The 19,790-nt window shown below is 50.5% G+C and overlaps 3 non-coding genes across 3 annotated transcripts; all 3 read right to left on the reverse strand.

The window, feature by feature from the left end:
• Positions 1-1,436: 1,436 nt before the first annotated feature.
• trnam-cau (transfer RNA methionine (anticodon CAU)) lies at positions 1,437-1,508 on the reverse strand. Its single transcript has one exon. It is a non-coding gene; the product is annotated as a tRNA-Met (tRNA).
• A 15,163-nt stretch (positions 1,509-16,671) lies between these two features.
• Positions 16,672-16,743, reverse strand: trnam-cau (transfer RNA methionine (anticodon CAU)). Its single transcript has one exon. It is a non-coding gene; the product is annotated as a tRNA-Met (tRNA).
• Positions 16,744-19,718: 2,975 nt separating this feature from the next.
• Positions 19,719-19,790, reverse strand: trnam-cau (transfer RNA methionine (anticodon CAU)). The gene has a single exon. It is a non-coding gene; the product is annotated as a tRNA-Met (tRNA).

Below are 19,790 nucleotides of genomic sequence, written 5' to 3' on the forward strand. Positions count from 1 at the left end.
CTCATTTTCCACTTGGAGACCTTACAGCCCTCCGGTCTTCAATATCGAGTTCCATAACTTTAGGGCCTGAACTCCCCCATGTCCTTGACCCCTACCACACAAACGATTCCTTGTTATCACCTCGTCTGCTATGACACACTACGTATTGTTAGCCGCTAACAGTCTCCATTAACAGTTATTCGCCCTCTCACGCGGATCGTTATTCACTCCCACGTCCTTCCTATTGTTCTCTCTCTGAGCTGGCGGCAAACACAGCAATGTCCATCGGAGACTCTGAGCCAGCTGAAACTTGCTCAGTATGAAGTACATACCACGTTGCTGCAAGAATTGCAAGCAGCAAAGCGTTTCCAGAACATCTGCTTGTCATTCTGTCCCCGGGGCGCTGATATTTGTCTCATCCCCAGGAACTGGACTACCCCCACTGGTGGATAATTAAACCATTTTATTTCTACTTGCACGTTGTTCTGGGGGGTGGGACGGGGTGTAGGGTGGGGGCGGGTAGAGTCCATTCGATCTTCTGCTCTCTCTCTCTGTCTCTCTCTGAAACCCTTGGGGTGAGAGGTGTCAGTTACATTAATGCGGGGAACATGAACAACTTTGATTGTGAACTTTGTCCAAGGGTCTGTTATCGGAGAGATAGAAAGATGCTGTGCTGGCAGGACAGAAAGAAATGGACACCGAGAACTCTTCGCCCAGGTAAATTCACATTGTTGTGCAGCCTCCTTGGTGTTCAGAAATCGTCTTCACCCAGCAATCTTACGGAAAGTCTATTGCAAAGTGGGCATCGCTTTCTTTGCTGCGATCGCGCAGCAGTTAACATCTGAGCCCCAAGTGTCCCAGATGAAGAGAATCCGAGTGAAACCTTCACTCACTGAGAGTCATCCCCACGGCCCTGAGCTGAGGGACTGCAGGCATCCAACACGGAAGGGACGGTTAAAAATGAAGCAGTTTTGCTCCCTCAGCCTCTCTGTCCCAGAGACAGGCAGTGGGACGGCATAAACACGTAGCATCATTCTCGCGCAGACAGAAGCCGTTCAGCCCATCGAGTCCACGGCGACTGTCTGTCACGTGTCTCTCTCTCTGAGGTTATTCACAATCGGTGGTATCCGTCCTAATAGTAGAGGACTATGTCTGAGTCGTGATGCGGTTTCTGACATGCTTGTCATTCTCGTCTGGACCAGGGTGGCGAATTAGTGCAAGGAATGGACGAAACCGCAAGGCATGTGTTTCAACTTTACCAGCTGATTGGCATCGCAGAGAACTGGGTTTGCGATTCAGTTCAGAGGAAACAGACGAAGGACAGAAAACCATTGAGACCTCTAAAATCATGCCACTTGAATTGAGTGGATTTGGCGAGTGCATCGATATACTAAATGCCATTAAGTAGATGCAAAGGCGGCTTGTAGAAGAGAGCAGCACGAGACGACAGTGAACAATAGCAGAGGATGGTTTCGATCCATCGACCTCTGGGTTATGGGCCCAGCACGCTCCCGCTGCGCCACTCTGCTGACACACGCGGCGCCCCTTCCACAGAACACTTCAGGTTTCCGTCTGGCACGCGGCAGGCACCTTCGAGCCTGATGTCAAAGACCTCCACTGCTGTCGTGTAATATGCTGTTTCGCAGACGTATGGAGGCTGTGTAAATATAAACTTATTTCTAAATTCCCACACTCTGTTGGTCGAACTGTGATTTCACACTGAATCACAACATGTGTCACAGCGCAGACGGAGGCCATGCGGCCCACCTTCGCTCTGCTGGTTCTACACTTAAGTAAACGTGTGTCTCTATTCGTTTCATTCTCTCGCCTTCTCAGCGTAAATCTGCACATCTGAACGTGACCACCGAATTCCCTCTTGTGTCCATTGAATCTTCCTCTTTGTCAGTGTCAGACAGGGACTTACTGACCCTAACCACTCCCTGTAACGAAAACGTTCTTCCTCATGTCACTTTTCCTTCTTTACCTCGTGACTTTAAAATTCTGCCGAATCGTTGTGGATCCTTTCAGGTGTGGGAGCATTTTCACAACATTATTTCCTGTCAAGTTAAAAAAACGCGGGCTCGTCCGGGATTTGAACCCGGGACCTCTCGCAAGTCGGCACTGGAAAGGACCCTAAGCGAGAATCATACGCCTAGACCAACGAGCCAGTGGGCCAGAGCGCCACTGACGACCCACACCGCTTGCGTGACCTGAGACTTGCTCAGTATAAAATACATTTGAGATTGCTCTGAGAATTGCAAGCGGCAAAGAGTTTCCCGAACAGCTGCTTCTCATTCAGTCTCCCTGCTGCTGTTTGCCCCGTCCCCAGGAACCGGGCTCTCTCCACTGGCAGATAATTCAACCATTTTGCTTCGAAACTTTTCTCTGACACCCGAGTGGCCAGTGACAAGCATTGCCCTCCTCAACAAAGGATACAGAGAACAGGAGAAGACCACGCAAACCTCCAATAGTGTATCAACGCGACTGTGCACATTGGGCCAGTATATCACTGGGAAATATTTATGTCCAAGCTGTTTTCGGAAGCAGATGAGAAGGCGAGGTGCAGAACAGAGCGCTGTTATACCGGAAAGCTGCTAAAGACGACATTGAATGAATAGGAGAGAATGCGTTCTCAGCTGGGTTATGGTCCCAACACGCACCCGTTGTGCCAGGGGTTCCACCTCGGTTCCACTCTTCCTTCACTCGCAACACCCCACACCCACCTCCCATAGTGCCAAGGCACTTTCCCCTGCAACCGCCGAATGTGTAACACCTGCCCATTTACCTGCTCCCTCCTGAATATCCAAGGGCTCAAACATACCTGCCAGGTGAAGCAGCACTTTTGCCACAACCTAGTCCGCTGCATTCGCTGCTCACAGTGTCATTTCCCCAATGTAGCATGAAGCATAAACTGGGTGACTGCTTCGCAGAACATCCCGGTTTTGCCCGCAGGAAAAAGGCCCTGGCCTTGCGGTTGCCTGCCACTTTAACACATCACCCTGTTCCCTGGCCAACATCTCTGTCTCAGGCTTGCAGCAGTGTTCTCGCTCCAGATGAAAGAACAACACCTCATTTTCCACTTGGAGACCTTACAGCCCTCCGGTCTTCAATATCGAGTTCCATCACTTTAGGGCCTGAACTCCCCCATGTCCTTGACCCCTACCACACAAACGACTCCTTGTTATCACCTCGTCTGCTATGACACACTACGTATTGTTAGCCGCTAACAGTCTCCATTAACAGTTATTCGCCCTCTCACGCGGATCGTTATTCACTCCCACGTCCTTCCTATTGTTCTCTCTGTGAGCTGGCGGCAAACACAGCAATGTCCATCGGAGACTCTGAGCCAGCTGAAACTTGCTCAGTATGAAGTACATACCACGTTGCTGCAAGAATTGCAAGCAGCAAAGCGTTTCCAGAACATCTGCTTGTCATTCTGTCCCCGGGGCGCTGATATTTGTCTCATCCCCAGGAACTGGACTACCCCCACTGGTGGATAATTAAACCATTTTATTTCTACTTGGACGTTGTTCTGGGGGGTGGGACGGGGTGTAGGGTGGGGGCGGGTAGAGTCCATTCGATCTTCTGCTCTCTCTCTCTGTCTCTCTCTGAAACCCTTGGGGTGAGAGGTGTCAGTTACATTAATGCGGGGAACATGAACAACTTTGATTGTGAACTTTGTCCAAGGGTCTGTTATCGGAGAGATAGAAAGATGCTGTGCTGGCAGGACAGAAAGAAATGGACACCGAGAACTCTTCGCCCAGGTAAATTCACATTGTTGTGCAGCCTTCTTGGTGTTCAGAAATCGTCTTCACCCAGCAATCTTACGGAAAGTCTATTGCAAAGTGGGCATCGCTTTCTTTGCTGCGATCGCGCAGCAGTTAACATCTGAGCCCCAAGTGTCCCAGATGAAGAGAATCCGAGTGAAACCTTCACTCACTGAGAGTCATCCCCACGGCCCTGAGCTGAGGGACTGCAGGCATCCAACACGGAAGGGACGGTTAAAAATGAAGCAGTTTTGCTCCCTCAGCCTCTCTGTCCCAGAGACAGGCAGTGGGACGGCATAAACACGTAGCATCATTCTCGCGCAGACAGAAGCCGTTCAGCCCATCGAGTCCACGGCGACTGTCTGTCACGTGTCTCTCTCTCTGAGGTTATTCACAATCGGTGGTATCCGTCCTAATAGTAGAGGACTATGTCTGAGTCGTGATGCGGTTTCTGACATGCTTGTCATTCTCGTCTGGACCAGGGTGGCGAATTAGTGCAAGGAATGGACGAAACCGCAAGGCATGTGTTTCAACTTTACCAGCTGATTGGCATCGCAGAGAACTGGGTTTGCGATTCAGTTCAGAGGAAACAGACGAAGGACAGAAAACCATTGAGACCTCTAAAATCATGCCACTTGAATTGAGTGGATTTGGCGAGTGCATCGATATACTAAATGCCATTAAGTAGATGCAAAGGCGGCTTGTAGAAGAGAGCAGCACGAGGCGACATTGAACAATAGCAGAGGATGGTTTCGATCCATCGACCTCGGGGTTATGGGCCCAGCACGCTCCCGCTGCGCCACACTGCTGCCGCACGCGGCGCACCTTCCACAGAACACTTCAGGTTTTCGTCTGGCACGCGGCAGGCACCTTCGAGCCTGATGTCAAAGACCTCCACTGCTGTCGTGTAATATGCTGTTTCGCAGACGTATGGAGGCTGTGTAAATATAAACTTATTTCTAAATTCCCACACTCTGTTGGTCGAACTGTGATTTCACACTGAATCACAACATGTGTCACAGCGCAGACGGAGGCCATGCGGCCCACCTTCGCTCTGCTGGTTCTACACTTAAGTAAACGTGTGTCTCTATTCGTTTCATTCTCTCGCCTTCTCAGCGTAAATCTGCACATCTGAACGTGACCACCGAATTCCCTCTTGTGTCCATTGAATCTTCCTCTTTGTCAGTGTCAGACAGGGACTTACTGACCCTAACCACTCCCTGTAACGAAAACGTTCTTCCTCATGTCACTTTTCCTTCTTTACCTCGTGACTTTAAAATTCTGCCGAATCGTTGTGGATCCTTTCAGGTGTGGGAGCATTTTCACAACATTATTTCCTGTCAAGTTAAAAAAACGCGGGCTCGTCCGGGATTTGAACCCGGGACCTCTCGCAAGTCGGCACTGGAAAGGACCCTAAGCGAGAATCATACGCCTAGACCAACGAGCCAGTGGGCCAGAGCGCCACTGACGACCCACACCGCTTGCGTGACCTGAGACCTGCTCAGTATAAAATACATTTGAGATTGCTCTGAGAATTGCAAGCGGCAAAGAGTTTCCCGAACAGCTGCTTCTCATTCAGTCTCCCTGCTGCTGTTTGCCCCGTCCCCAGGAACCGGGCTCTCTCCACTGGCAGATAATTCAACCATTTTGCTTCGAAACTTTTCTCTGACACCCGAGTGGCCAGTGACAAGCATTGCCCTCCTCAACAAAGGATACAGAGAACAGGAGAAGACCACGCAAACCTCCAATAGTGTATCAACGCGACTGTGCACATTGGGCCAGTATATCACTGGGAAATATTTATGTCCAAGCTGTTTTCGGAAGCAGATGAGAAGGCGAGGTGCAGAACAGAGCGCTGTTATACCGGAAAGCTGCTAAAGACGACATTGAATGAATAGGAGAGAATGCGTTCTCAGCTGGGTTATGGTCCCAACACGCACCCGTTGTGCCAGGGGTTCCACCTCGGTTCCACTCTTCCTTCACTCGCAACACCCCACACCCACCTCCCATAGTGCCAAGGCACTTTCCCCTGCAACCGCCGAATGTGTAACACCTGCCCATTTACCTGCTCCCTCCTGAATATCCAAGGGCTCAAACATACCTGCCAGGTGAAGCAGCACTTTTGCCACAACCTAGTCCGCTGCATTCGCTGCTCACAGTGTCATTTCCCCAATGTAGCATGAAGCATAAACTGGGTGACTGCTTCGCAGAACATCCCGGTTTTGCCCGCAGGAAAAAGGCCCTGGCCTTGCGGTTGCCTGCCACTTTAACACATCACCCTGTTCCCTGGCCAACATCTCTGTCTCAGGCTTGCAGCAGTGTTCTCGCTCCAGATGAAAGAACAACACCTCATTTTCCACTTGGAGACCTTACAGCCCTCCGGTCTTCAATATCGAGTTCCATAACTTTAGGGCCTGAACTCCCCCATGTCCTTGACCCCTACCACACAAACGATTCCTTGTTATCACCTCGTCTGCTATGACACACTACGTATTGTTAGCCGCTAACAGTCTCCATTAACAGTTATTCGCCCTCTCACGCGGATCGTTATTCACTCCCACGTCCTTCCTATTGTTCTCTCTCTGAGCTGGCGGCAAACACAGCAATGTCCATCGGAGACTCTGAGCCAGCTGAAACTTGCTCAGTATGAAGTACATACCACGTTGCTGCAAGAATTGCAAGCAGCAAAGCGTTTCCAGAACATCTGCTTGTCATTCTGTCCCCGGGGCGCTGATATTTGTCTCATCCCCAGGAACTGGACTACCCCCACTGGTGGATAATTAAACCATTTTATTTCTACTTGGACGTTGTTCTGGGGGGTGGGACGGGGTGTAGGGTGGGGGCGGGTAGAGTCCATTCGATCTTCTGCTCTCTCTCTCTGTCTCTCTCTGAAACCCTTGGGGTGAGAGGTGTCAGTTACATTAATGCGGGGAACATGAACAACTTTGATTGTGAACTTTGTCCAAGGGTCTGTTATCGGAGAGATAGAAAGATGCTGTGCTGGCAGGACAGAAAGAAATGGACACCGAGAACTCTTCGCCCAGGTAAATTCACATTGTTGTGCAGCCTTCTTGGTGTTCAGAAATCGTCTTCACCCAGCAATCTTACGGAAAGTCTATTGCAAAGTGGGCATCGCTTTCTTTGCTGCGATCGCGCAGCAGTTAACATCTGAGCCCCAAGTGTCCCAGATGAAGAGAATCCGAGTGAAACCTTCACTCACTGAGAGTCATCCCCACGGCCCTGAGCTGAGGGACTGCAGGCATCCAACACGGAAGGGACGGTTAAAAATGAAGCAGTTTTGCTCCCTCAGCCTCTCTGTCCCAGAGACAGGCAGTGGGACGGCATAAACACGTAGCATCATTCTCGCGCAGACAGAAGCCGTTCAGCCCATCGAGTCCACGGCGACTGTCTGTCACGTGTCTCTCTCTCTGAGGTTATTCACAATCGGTGGTATCCGTCCTAATAGTAGAGGACTATGTCTGAGTCGTGATGCGGTTTCTGACATGCTTGTCATTCTCGTCTGGACCAGGGTGGCGAATTAGTGCAAGGAATGGACGAAACCGCAAGGCATGTGTTTCAACTTTACCAGCTGATTGGCATCGCAGAGAACTGGGTTTGCGATTCAGTTCAGAGGAAACAGACGAAGGACAGAAAACCATTGAGACCTCTAAAATCATGCCACTTGAATTGAGTGGATTTGGCGAGTGCATCGATATACTAAATGCCATTAAGTAGATGCAAAGGCGGCTTGTAGAAGAGAGCAGCACGAGGCGACATTGAACAATAGCAGAGGATGGTTTCGATCCATCGACCTCGGGGTTATGGGCCCAGCACGCTCCCGCTGCGCCACACTGCTGCCGCACGCGGCGCACCTTCCACAGAACACTTCAGGTTTTCGTCTGGCACGCGGCAGGCACCTTCGAGCCTGATGTCAAAGACCTCCACTGCTGTCGTGTAATATGCTGTTTCGCAGACGTATGGAGGCTGTGTAAATATAAACTTATTTCTAAATTCCCACACTCTGTTGGTCGAACTGTGATTTCACACTGAATCACAACATGTGTCACAGCGCAGACGGAGGCCATGCGGCCCACCTTCGCTCTGCTGGTTCTACACTTAAGTAAACGTGTGTCTCTATTCGTTTCATTCTCTCGCCTTCTCAGCGTAAATCTGCACATCTGAACGTGACCACCGAATTCCCTCTTGTGTCCATTGAATCTTCCTCTTTGTCAGTGTCAGACAGGGACTTACTGACCCTAACCACTCCCTGTAACGAAAACGTTCTTCCTCATGTCACTTTTCCTTCTTTACCTCGTGACTTTAAAATTCTGCCGAATCGTTGTGGATCCTTTCAGGTGTGGGAGCATTTTCACAACATTATTTCCTGTCAAGTTAAAAAAACGCGGGCTCGTCCGGGATTTGAACCCGGGACCTCTCGCAAGTCGGCACTGGAAAGGACCCTAAGCGAGAATCATACGCCTAGACCAACGAGCCAGTGGGCCAGAGCGCCACTGACGACCCACACCGCTTGCGTGACCTGAGACTTGCTCAGTATAAAATACATTTGAGATTGCTCTGAGAATTGCAAGCGGCAAAGAGTTTCCCGAACAGCTGCTTCTCATTCAGTCTCCCTGCTGCTGTTTGCCCCGTCCCCAGGAACCGGGCTCTCTCCACTGGCAGATAATTCAACCATTTTGCTTCGAAACTTTTCTCTGACACCCGAGTGGCCAGTGACAAGCATTGCCCTCCTCAACAAAGGATACAGAGAACAGGAGAAGACCACGCAAACCTCCAATAGTGTATCAACGCGACTGTGCACATTGGGCCAGTATATCACTGGGAAATATTTATGTCCAAGCTGTTTTCGGAAGCAGATGAGAAGGCGAGGTGCAGAACAGAGCGCTGTTATACCGGAAAGCTGCTAAAGACGACATTGAATGAATAGGAGAGAATGCGTTCTCAGCTGGGTTATGGTCCCAACACGCACCCGTTGTGCCAGGGGTTCCACCTCGGTTCCACTCTTCCTTCACTCGCAACACCCCACACCCACCTCCCATAGTGCCAAGGCACTTTCCCCTGCAACCGCCGAATGTGTAACACCTGCCCATTTACCTGCTCCCTCCTGAATATCCAAGGGCTCAAACATACCTGCCAGGTGAAGCAGCACTTTTGCCACAACCTAGTCCGCTGCATTCGCTGCTCACAGTGTCATTTCCCCAATGTAGCATGAAGCATAAACTGGGTGACTGCTTCGCAGAACATCCCGGTTTTGCCCGCAGGAAAAAGGCCCTGGCCTTGCGGTTGCCTGCCACTTTAACACATCACCCTGTTCCCTGGCCAACATCTCTGTCTCAGGCTTGCAGCAGTGTTCTCGCTCCAGATGAAAGAACAACACCTCATTTTCCACTTGGAGACCTTACAGCCCTCCGGTCTTCAATATCGAGTTCCATCACTTTAGGGCCTGAACTCCCCCATGTCCTTGACCCCTACCACACAAACGACTCCTTGTTATCACCTCGTCTGCTATGACACACTACGTATTGTTAGCCGCTAACAGTCTCCATTAACAGTTATTCGCCCTCTCACGCGGATCGTTATTCACTCCCACGTCCTTCCTATTGTTCTCTCTGTGAGCTGGCGGCAAACACAGCAATGTCCATCGGAGACTCTGAGCCAGCTGAAACTTGCTCAGTATGAAGTACATACCACGTTGCTGCAAGAATTGCAAGCAGCAAAGCGTTTCCAGAACATCTGCTTGTCATTCTGTCCCCGGGGCGCTGATATTTGTCTCATCCCCAGGAACTGGACTACCCCCACTGGTGGATAATTAAACCATTTTATTTCTACTTGGACGTTGTTCTGGGGGGTGGGACGGGGTGTAGGGTGGGGGCGGGTAGAGTCCATTCGATCTTCTGCTCTCTCTCTCTGTCTCTCTCTGAAACCCTTGGGGTGAGAGGTGTCAGTTACATTAATGCGGGGAACATGAACAACTTTGATTGTGAACTTTGTCCAAGGGTCTGTTATCGGAGAGATAGAAAGATGCTGTGCTGGCAGGACAGAAAGAAATGGACACCGAGAACTCTTCGCCCAGGTAAATTCACATTGTTGTGCAGCCTTCTTGGTGTTCAGAAATCGTCTTCACCCAGCAATCTTACGGAAAGTCTATTGCAAAGTGGGCATCGCTTTCTTTGCTGCGATCGCGCAGCAGTTAACATCTGAGCCCCAAGTGTCCCAGATGAAGAGAATCCGAGTGAAACCTTCACTCACTGAGAGTCATCCCCACGGCCCTGAGCTGAGGGACTGCAGGCATCCAACACGGAAGGGACGGTTAAAAATGAAGCAGTTTTGCTCCCTCAGCCTCTCTGTCCCAGAGACAGGCAGTGGGACGGCATAAACACGTAGCATCATTCTCGCGCAGACAGAAGCCGTTCAGCCCATCGAGTCCACGGCGACTGTCTGTCACGTGTCTCTCTCTCTGAGGTTATTCACAATCGGTGGTATCCGTCCTAATAGTAGAGGACTATGTCTGAGTCGTGATGCGGTTTCTGACATGCTTGTCATTCTCGTCTGGACCAGGGTGGCGAATTAGTGCAAGGAATGGACGAAACCGCAAGGCATGTGTTTCAACTTTACCAGCTGATTGGCATCGCAGAGAACTGGGTTTGCGATTCAGTTCAGAGGAAACAGACGAAGGACAGAAAACCATTGAGACCTCTAAAATCATGCCACTTGAATTGAGTGGATTTGGCGAGTGCATCGATATACTAAATGCCATTAAGTAGATGCAAAGGCGGCTTGTAGAAGAAAGCAGCACGAGGCGACAGTGAACAATCGCAGAGGATGGTTTCGATCCATCGACCTCTGGGTTATGGGCCCAGCACGCTCCCGCTGCGCCACTCTGCTGCCGCACGCGGCGCACCTTCCACAGAACACTTCAGGTTTTCGTCTGGCACGCGGCAGGCACCTTCGAGCCTGATGTCAAAGACTTCCACTGCTGTCGTGTAATATGCTGTTTCGCAGACGTATGGAGGCTGTGTAAATATAAACTTATTTCTAAATTCCCACACTCTGTTGGTCGAACTGTGATTTCACACTGAATCACAACATGTGTCACAGCGCAGACGGAGGCCATGCGGCCCACCTTCGCTCTGCTGGTTCTACACTTAAGTAAACGTGTGTCTCTATTCGTTTCATTCTCTCGCCTTCTCAGCGTAAATCTGCACATCTGAACGTGACCACCGAATTCCCTCTTGTGTCCATTGAATCTTCCTCTTTGTCAGTGTCAGACAGGGACTTACTGACCCTAACCACTCCCTGTAACGAAAACGTTCTTCCTCATGTCACTTTTCCTTCTTTACCTCGTGACTTTAAAATTCTGCCGAATCGTTGTGGATCCTTTCAGGTGTGGGAGCATTTTCACAACATTATTTCCTGTCAAGTTAAAAAAACGCGGGCTCGTCCGGGATTTGAACCCGGGACCTCTCGCAAGTCGGCACTGGAAAGGACCCTAAGCGAGAATCATACGCCTAGACCAACGAGCCAGTGGGCCAGAGCGCCACTGACGACCCACACCGCTTGCGTGACCTGAGACTTGCTCAGTATAAAATACATTTGAGATTGCTCTGAGAATTGCAAGCGGCAAAGAGTTTCCCGAACAGCTGCTTCTCATTCAGTCTCCCTGCTGCTGTTTGCCCCGTCCCCAGGAACCGGGCTCTCTCCACTGGCAGATAATTCAACCATTTTGCTTCGAAACTTTTCTCTGACACCCGAGTGGCCAGTGACAAGCATTGCCCTCCTCAACAAAGGATACAGAGAACAGGAGAAGACCACGCAAACCTCCAATAGTGTATCAACGCGACTGTGCACATTGGGCCAGTATATCACTGGGAAATATTTATGTCCAAGCTGTTTTCGGAAGCAGATGAGAAGGCGAGGTGCAGAACAGAGCGCTGTTATACCGGAAAGCTGCTAAAGACGACATTGAATGAATAGGAGAGAATGCGTTCTCAGCTGGGTTATGGTCCCAACACGCACCCGTTGTGCCAGGGGTTCCACCTCGGTTCCACTCTTCCTTCACTCGCAACACCCCACACCCACCTCCCATAGTGCCAAGGCACTTTCCCCTGCAACCGCCGAATGTGTAACACCTGCCCATTTACCTGCTCCCTCCTGAATATCCAAGGGCTCAAACATACCTGCCAGGTGAAGCAGCACTTTTGCCACAACCTAGTCCGCTGCATTCGCTGCTCACAGTGTCATTTCCCCAATGTAGCATGAAGCATAAACTGGGTGACTGCTTCGCAGAACATCCCGGTTTTGCCCGCAGGAAAAAGGCCCTGGCCTTGCGGTTGCCTGCCACTTTAACACATCACCCTGTTCCCTGGCCAACATCTCTGTCTCAGGCTTGCAGCAGTGTTCTCGCTCCAGATGAAAGAACAACACCTCATTTTCCACTTGGAGACCTTACAGCCCTCCGGTCTTCAATATCGAGTTCCATCACTTTAGGGCCTGAACTCCCCCATGTCCTTGACCCCTACCACACAAACGACTCCTTGTTATCACCTCGTCTGCTATGACACACTACGTATTGTTAGCCGCTAACAGTCTCCATTAACAGTTATTCGCCCTCTCACGCGGATCGTTATTCACTCCCACGTCCTTCCTATTGTTCTCTCTGTGAGCTGGCGGCAAACACAGCAATGTCCATCGGAGACTCTGAGCCAGCTGAAACTTGCTCAGTATGAAGTACATACCACGTTGCTGCAAGAATTGCAAGCAGCAAAGCGTTTCCAGAACATCTGCTTGTCATTCTGTCCCCGGGGCGCTGATATTTGTCTCATCCCCAGGAACTGGACTACCCCCACTGGTGGATAATTAAACCATTTTATTTCTACTTGGACGTTGTTCTGGGGGGTGGGACGGGGTGTAGGGTGGGGGCGGGTAGAGTCCATTCGATCTTCTGCTCTCTCTCTCTGTCTCTCTCTGAAACCCTTGGGGTGAGAGGTGTCAGTTACATTAATGCGGGGAACATGAACAACTTTGATTGTGAACTTTGTCCAAGGGTCTGTTATCGGAGAGATAGAAAGATGCTGTGCTGGCAGGACAGAAAGAAATGGACACCGAGAACTCTTCGCCCAGGTAAATTCACATTGTTGTGCAGCCTTCTTGGTGTTCAGAAATCGTCTTCACCCAGCAATCTTACGGAAAGTCTATTGCAAAGTGGGCATCGCTTTCTTTGCTGCGATCGCGCAGCAGTTAACATCTGAGCCCCAAGTGTCCCAGATGAAGAGAATCCGAGTGAAACCTTCACTCACTGAGAGTCATCCCCACGGCCCTGAGCTGAGGGACTGCAGGCATCCAACACGGAAGGGACGGTTAAAAATGAAGCAGTTTTGCTCCCTCAGCCTCTCTGTCCCAGAGACAGGCAGTGGGACGGCATAAACACGTAGCATCATTCTCGCGCAGACAGAAGCCGTTCAGCCCATCGAGTCCACGGCGACTGTCTGTCACGTGTCTCTCTCTCTGAGGTTATTCACAATCGGTGGTATCCGTCCTAATAGTAGAGGACTATGTCTGAGTCGTGATGCGGTTTCTGACATGCTTGTCATTCTCGTCTGGACCAGGGTGGCGAATTAGTGCAAGGAATGGACGAAACCGCAAGGCATGTGTTTCAACTTTACCAGCTGATTGGCATCGCAGAGAACTGGGTTTGCGATTCAGTTCAGAGGAAACAGACGAAGGACAGAAAACCATTGAGACCTCTAAAATCATGCCACTTGAATTGAGTGGATTTGGCGAGTGCATCGATATACTAAATGCCATTAAGTAGATGCAAAGGCGGCTTGTAGAAGAGAGCAGCACGAGGCGACATTGAACAATAGCAGAGGATGGTTTCGATCCATCGACCTCGGGGTTATGGGCCCAGCACGCTCCCGCTGCGCCACACTGCTGCCGCACGCGGCGCACCTTCCACAGAACACTTCAGGTTTTCGTCTGGCACGCGGCAGGCACCTTCGAGCCTGATGTCAAAGACCTCCACTGCTGTCGTGTAATATGCTGTTTCGCAGACGTATGGAGGCTGTGTAAATATAAACTTATTTCTAAATTCCCACACTCTGTTGGTCGAACTGTGATTTCACACTGAATCACAACATGTGTCACAGCGCAGACGGAGGCCATGCGGCCCACCTTCGCTCTGCTGGTTCTACACTTAAGTAAACGTGTGTCTCTATTCGTTTCATTCTCTCGCCTTCTCAGCGTAAATCTGCACATCTGAACGTGACCACCGAATTCCCTCTTGTGTCCATTGAATCTTCCTCTTTGTCAGTGTCAGACAGGGACTTACTGACCCTAACCACTCCCTGTAACGAAAACGTTCTTCCTCATGTCACTTTTCCTTCTTTACCTCGTGACTTTAAAATTCTGCCGAATCGTTGTGGATCCTTTCAGGTGTGGGAGCATTTTCACAACATTATTTCCTGTCAAGTTAAAAAAACGCGGGCTCGTCCGGGATTTGAACCCGGGACCTCTCGCAAGTCGGCACTGGAAAGGACCCTAAGCGAGAATCATACGCCTAGACCCACGAGCCAGTGGGCCAGAGCGCCACTGACGACCCACACCGCTTGCGTGACCTGAGACCTGCTCAGTATAAAATACATTTGAGATTGCTCTGAGAATTGCAAGCGGCAAAGAGTTTCCCGAACAGCTGCTTCTCATTCAGTCTCCCTGCTGCTGTTTGCCCCGTCCCCAGGAACCGGGCTCTCTCCACTGGCAGATAATTCAACCATTTTGCTTCGAAACTTTTCTCTGACACCCGAGTGGCCAGTGACAAGCATTGCCCTCCTCAACAAAGGATACAGAGAACAGGAGAAGACCACGCAAACCTCCAATAGTGTATCAACGCGACTGTGCACATTGGGCCAGTATATCACTGGGAAATATTTATGTCCAAGCTGTTTTCGGAAGCAGATGAGAAGGCGAGGTGCAGAACAGAGCGCTGTTATACCGGAAAGCTGCTAAAGACGACATTGAATGAATAGGAGAGAATGCGTTCTCAGCTGGGTTATGGTCCCAACACGCACCCGTTGTGCCAGGGGTTCCACCTCGGTTCCACTCTTCCTTCACTCGCAACACCCCACACCCACCTCCCATAGTGCCAAGGCACTTTCCCCTGCAACCGCCGAATGTGTAACACCTGCCCATTTACCTGCTCCCTCCTGAATATCCAAGGGCTCAAACATACCTGCCAGGTGAAGCAGCACTTTTGCCACAACCTAGTCCGCTGCATTCGCTGCTCACAGTGTCATTTCCCCAATGTAGCATGAAGCATAAACTGGGTGACTGCTTCGCAGAACATCCCGGTTTTGCCCGCAGGAAAAAGGCCCTGGCCTTGCGGTTGCCTGCCACTTTAACACATCACCCTGTTCCCTGGCCAACATCTCTGTCTCAGGCTTGCAGCAGTGTTCTCGCTCCAGATGAAAGAACAACACCTCATTTTCCACTTGGAGACCTTACAGCCCTCCGGTCTTCAATATCGAGTTCCATCACTTTAGGGCCTGAACTCCCCCATGTCCTTGACCCCTACCACACAAACGACTCCTTGTTATCACCTCGTCTGCTATGACACACTACGTATTGTTAGCCGCTAACAGTCTCCATTAACAGTTATTCGCCCTCTCACGCGGATCGTTATTCACTCCCACGTCCTTCCTATTGTTCTCTCTGTGAGCTGGCGGCAAACACAGCAATGTCCATCGGAGACTCTGAGCCAGCTGAAACTTGCTCAGTATGAAGTACATACCACGTTGCTGCAAGAATTGCAAGCAGCAAAGCGTTTCCAGAACATCTGCTTGTCATTCTGTCCCCGGGGCGCTGATATTTGTCTCATCCCCAGGAACTGGACTACCCCCACTGGTGGATAATTAAACCATTTTATTTCTACTTGGACGTTGTTCTGGGGGGTGGGACGGGGTGTAGGGTGGGGGCGGGTAGAGTCCATTCGATCTTCTGCTCTCTCTCTCTGTCTCTCTCTGAAACCCTTGGGGTGAGAGGTGTCAGTTACATTAATGCGGGGAACATGAACAACTTTGATTGTGAACTTTGTCCAAGGGTCTGTTATCGGAGAGATAGAAAGATGCTGTGCTGGCAGGACAGAAAGAAATGGACACCGAGAACTCTTCGCCCAGGTAAATTCACATTGTTGTGCAGCCTTCTTGGTGTTCAGAAATCGTCTTCACCCAGCAATCTTACGGAAAGTCTATTGCAAAGTGGGCATCGCTTTCTTTGCTGCGATCGCGCAGCAGTTAACATCTGAGCCCCAAGTGTCCCAGATGAAGAGAATCCGAGTGAAACCTTCACTCACTGAGAGTCATCCCCACGGCCCTGAGCTGAGGGACTGCAGGCATCCAACACGGAAGGGACGGTTAAAAATGAAGCAGTTTTGCTCCCTCAGCCTCTCTGTCCCAGAGACAGGCAGTGGGACGGCATAAACACGTAGCATCATTCTCGCGCAGACAGAAGCCGTTCAGCCCATCGAGTCCACGGCGACTGTCTGTCACGTGTCTCTCTCTCTGAGGTTATTCACAATCGGTGGTATCCGTCCTAATAGTAGAGGACTATGTCTGAGTCGTGATGCGGTTTCTGACATGCTTGTCATTCTCGTCTGGACCAGGGTGGCGAATTAGTGCAAGGAATGGACGAAACCGCAAGGCATGTGTTTCAACTTTACCAGCTGATTGGCATCGCAGAGAACTGGGTTTGCGATTCAGTTCAGAGGAAACAGACGAAGGACAGAAAACCATTGAGACCTCTAAAATCATGCCACTTGAATTGAGTGGATTTGGCGAGTGCATCGATATACTAAATGCCATTAAGTAGATGCAAAGGCGGCTTGTAGAAGAGAGCAGCACGAGGCGACATTGAACAATAGCAGAGGATGGTTTCGATCCATCGACCTCTGGGTTATGGGCCCAGCACGCTCCCGCTGCGCCACTCTGCTGCCGCACGCGGCGCACCTTCCACAGAACACTTCAGGTTTTCGTCTGGCACGCGGCAGGCACCTTCGAGCCTGATGTCAAAGACCTCCACTGCTGTCGTGTAATATGCTGTTTCGCAGACGTATGGAGGCTGTGTAAATATAAACTTATTTCTAAATTCCCACACTCTGTTGGTCGAACTGTGATTTCACACTGAATCACAACATGTGTCACAGCGCAGACGGAGGCCATGCGGCCCACCTTCGCTCTGCTGGTTCTACACTTAAGTAAACGTGTGTCTCTATTCGTTTCATTCTCTCGCCTTCTCAGCGTAAATCTGCACATCTGAACGTGACCACCGAATTCCCTCTTGTGTCCATTGAATCTTCCTCTTTGTCAGTGTCAGACAGGGACTTACTGACCCTAACCACTCCCTGTAACGAAAACGTTCTTCCTCATGTCACTTTTCCTTCTTTACCTCGTGACTTTAAAATTCTGCCGAATCGTTGTGGATCCTTTCAGGTGTGGGAGCATTTTCACAACATTATTTCCTGTCAAGTTAAAAAAACGCGGGCTCGTCCGGGATTTGAACCCGGGACCTCTCGCAAGTCGGCACTGGAAAGGACCCTAAGCGAGAATCATACGCCTAGACCAACGAGCCAGTGGGCCAGAGCGCCACTGACGACCCACACCGCTTGCGTGACCTGAGACTTGCTCAGTATAAAATACATTTGAGATTGCTCTGAGAATTGCAAGCGGCAAAGAGTTTCCCGAACAGCTGCTTCTCATTCAGTCTCCCTGCTGCTGTTTGCCCCGTCCCCAGGAACCGGGCTCTCTCCACTGGCAGATAATTCAACCATTTTGCTTCGAAACTTTTCTCTGACACCCGAGTGGCCAGTGACAAGCATTGCCCTCCTCAACAAAGGATACAGAGAACAGGAGAAGACCACGCAAACCTCCAATAGTGTATCAACGCGACTGTGCACATTGGGCCAGTATATCACTGGGAAATATTTATGTCCAAGCTGTTTTCGGAAGCAGATGAGAAGGCGAGGTGCAGAACAGAGCGCTGTTATACCGGAAAGCTGCTAAAGACGACATTGAATGAATAGGAGAGAATGCGTTCTCAGCTGGGTTATGGTCCCAACACGCACCCGTTGTGCCAGGGGTTCCACCTCGGTTCCACTCTTCCTTCACTCGCAACACCCCACACCCACCTCCCATAGTGCCAAGGCACTTTCCCCTGCAACCGCCGAATGTGTAACACCTGCCCATTTACCTGCTCCCTCCTGAATATCCAAGGGCTCAAACATACCTGCCAGGTGAAGCAGCACTTTTGCCACAACCTAGTCCGCTGCATTCGCTGCTCACAGTGTCATTTCCCCAATGTAGCATGAAGCATAAACTGGGTGACTGCTTCGCAGAACATCCCGGTTTTGCCCGCAGGAAAAAGGCCCTGGCCTTGCGGTTGCCTGCCACTTTAACACATCACCCTGTTCCCTGGCCAACATCTCTGTCTCAGGCTTGCAGCAGTGTTCTCGCTCCAGATGAAAGAACAACACCTCATTTTCCACTTGGAGACCTTACAGCCCTCCGGTCTTCAATATCGAGTTCCATCACTTTAGGGCCTGAACTCCCCCATGTCCTTGACCCCTACCACACAAACGACTCCTTGTTATCACCTCGTCTGCTATGACACACTACGTATTGTTAGCCGCTAACAGTCTCCATTAACAGTTATTCGCCCTCTCACGCGGATCGTTATTCACTCCCACGTCCTTCCTATTGTTCTCTCTCTGAGCTGGCGGCAAACACAGCAATGTCCATCGGAGACTCTGAGCCAGCTGAAACTTGCTCAGTATGAAGTACATACCACGTTGCTGCAAGAATTGCAAGCAGCAAAGCGTTTCCAGAACATCTGCTTGTCATTCTGTCCCCGGGGCGCTGATATTTGTCTCATCCCCAGGAACTGGACTACCCCCACTGGTGGATAATTAAACCATTTTATTTCTACTTGGACGTTGTTCTGGGGGGTGGGACGGGGTGTAGGGTGGGGGCGGGTAGAGTCCATTCGATCTTCTGCTCTCTCTCTCTGTCTCTCTCTGAAACCCTTGGGGTGAGAGGTGTCAGTTACATTAATGCGGGGAACATGAACAACTTTGATTGTGAACTTTGTCCAAGGGTCTGTTATCGGAGAGATAGAAAGATGCTGTGCTGGCAGGACAGAAAGAAATGGACACCGAGAACTCTTCGCCCAGGTAAATTCACATTGTTGTGCAGCCTTCTTGGTGTTCAGAAATCGTCTTCACCCAGCAATCTTACGGAAAGTCTATTGCAAAGTGGGCATCGCTTTCTTTGCTGCGATCGCGCAGCAGTTAACATCTGAGCCCCAAGTGTCCCAGATGAAGAGAATCCGAGTGAAACCTTCACTCACTGAGAGTCATCCCCACGGCCCTGAGCTGAGGGACTGCAGGCATCCAACACGGAAGGGACGGTTAAAAATGAAGCAGTTTTGCTCCCTCAGCCTCTCTGTCCCAGAGACAGGCAGTGGGACGGCATAAACACGTAGCATCATTCTCGCGCAGACAGAAGCCGTTCAGCCCATCGAGTCCACGGCGACTGTCTGTCACGTGTCTCTCTCTCTGAGGTTATTCACAATCGGTGGTATCCGTCCTAATAGTAGAGGACTATGTCTGAGTCGTGATGCGGTTTCTGACATGCTTGTCATTCTCGTCTGGACCAGGGTGGCGAATTAGTGCAAGGAATGGACGAAACCGCAAGGCATGTGTTTCAACTTTACCAGCTGATTGGCATCGCAGAGAACTGGGTTTGCGATTCAGTTCAGAGGAAACAGACGAAGGACAGAAAACCATTGAGACCTCTAAAATCATGCCACTTGAATTGAGTGGATTTGGCGAGTGCATCGATATACTAAATGCCATTAAGTAGATGCAAAGGCGGCTTGTAGAAGAGAGCAGCACGAGGCGACATTGAACAATAGCAGAGGATGGTTTCGATCCATCGACCTCTGGGTTATGGGCCCAGCACGCTCCCGCTGCGCCACTCTGCT

This window comes from Chiloscyllium plagiosum, unplaced genomic scaffold (genome assembly GCF_037043375.1).
Source record: "Chiloscyllium plagiosum isolate Xiang-an unplaced genomic scaffold, Cpla_swu_hap1 HiC_scaffold_27, whole genome shotgun sequence".
Lineage (NCBI taxonomy): Eukaryota > Metazoa > Chordata > Chondrichthyes > Orectolobiformes > Hemiscylliidae > Chiloscyllium > Chiloscyllium plagiosum.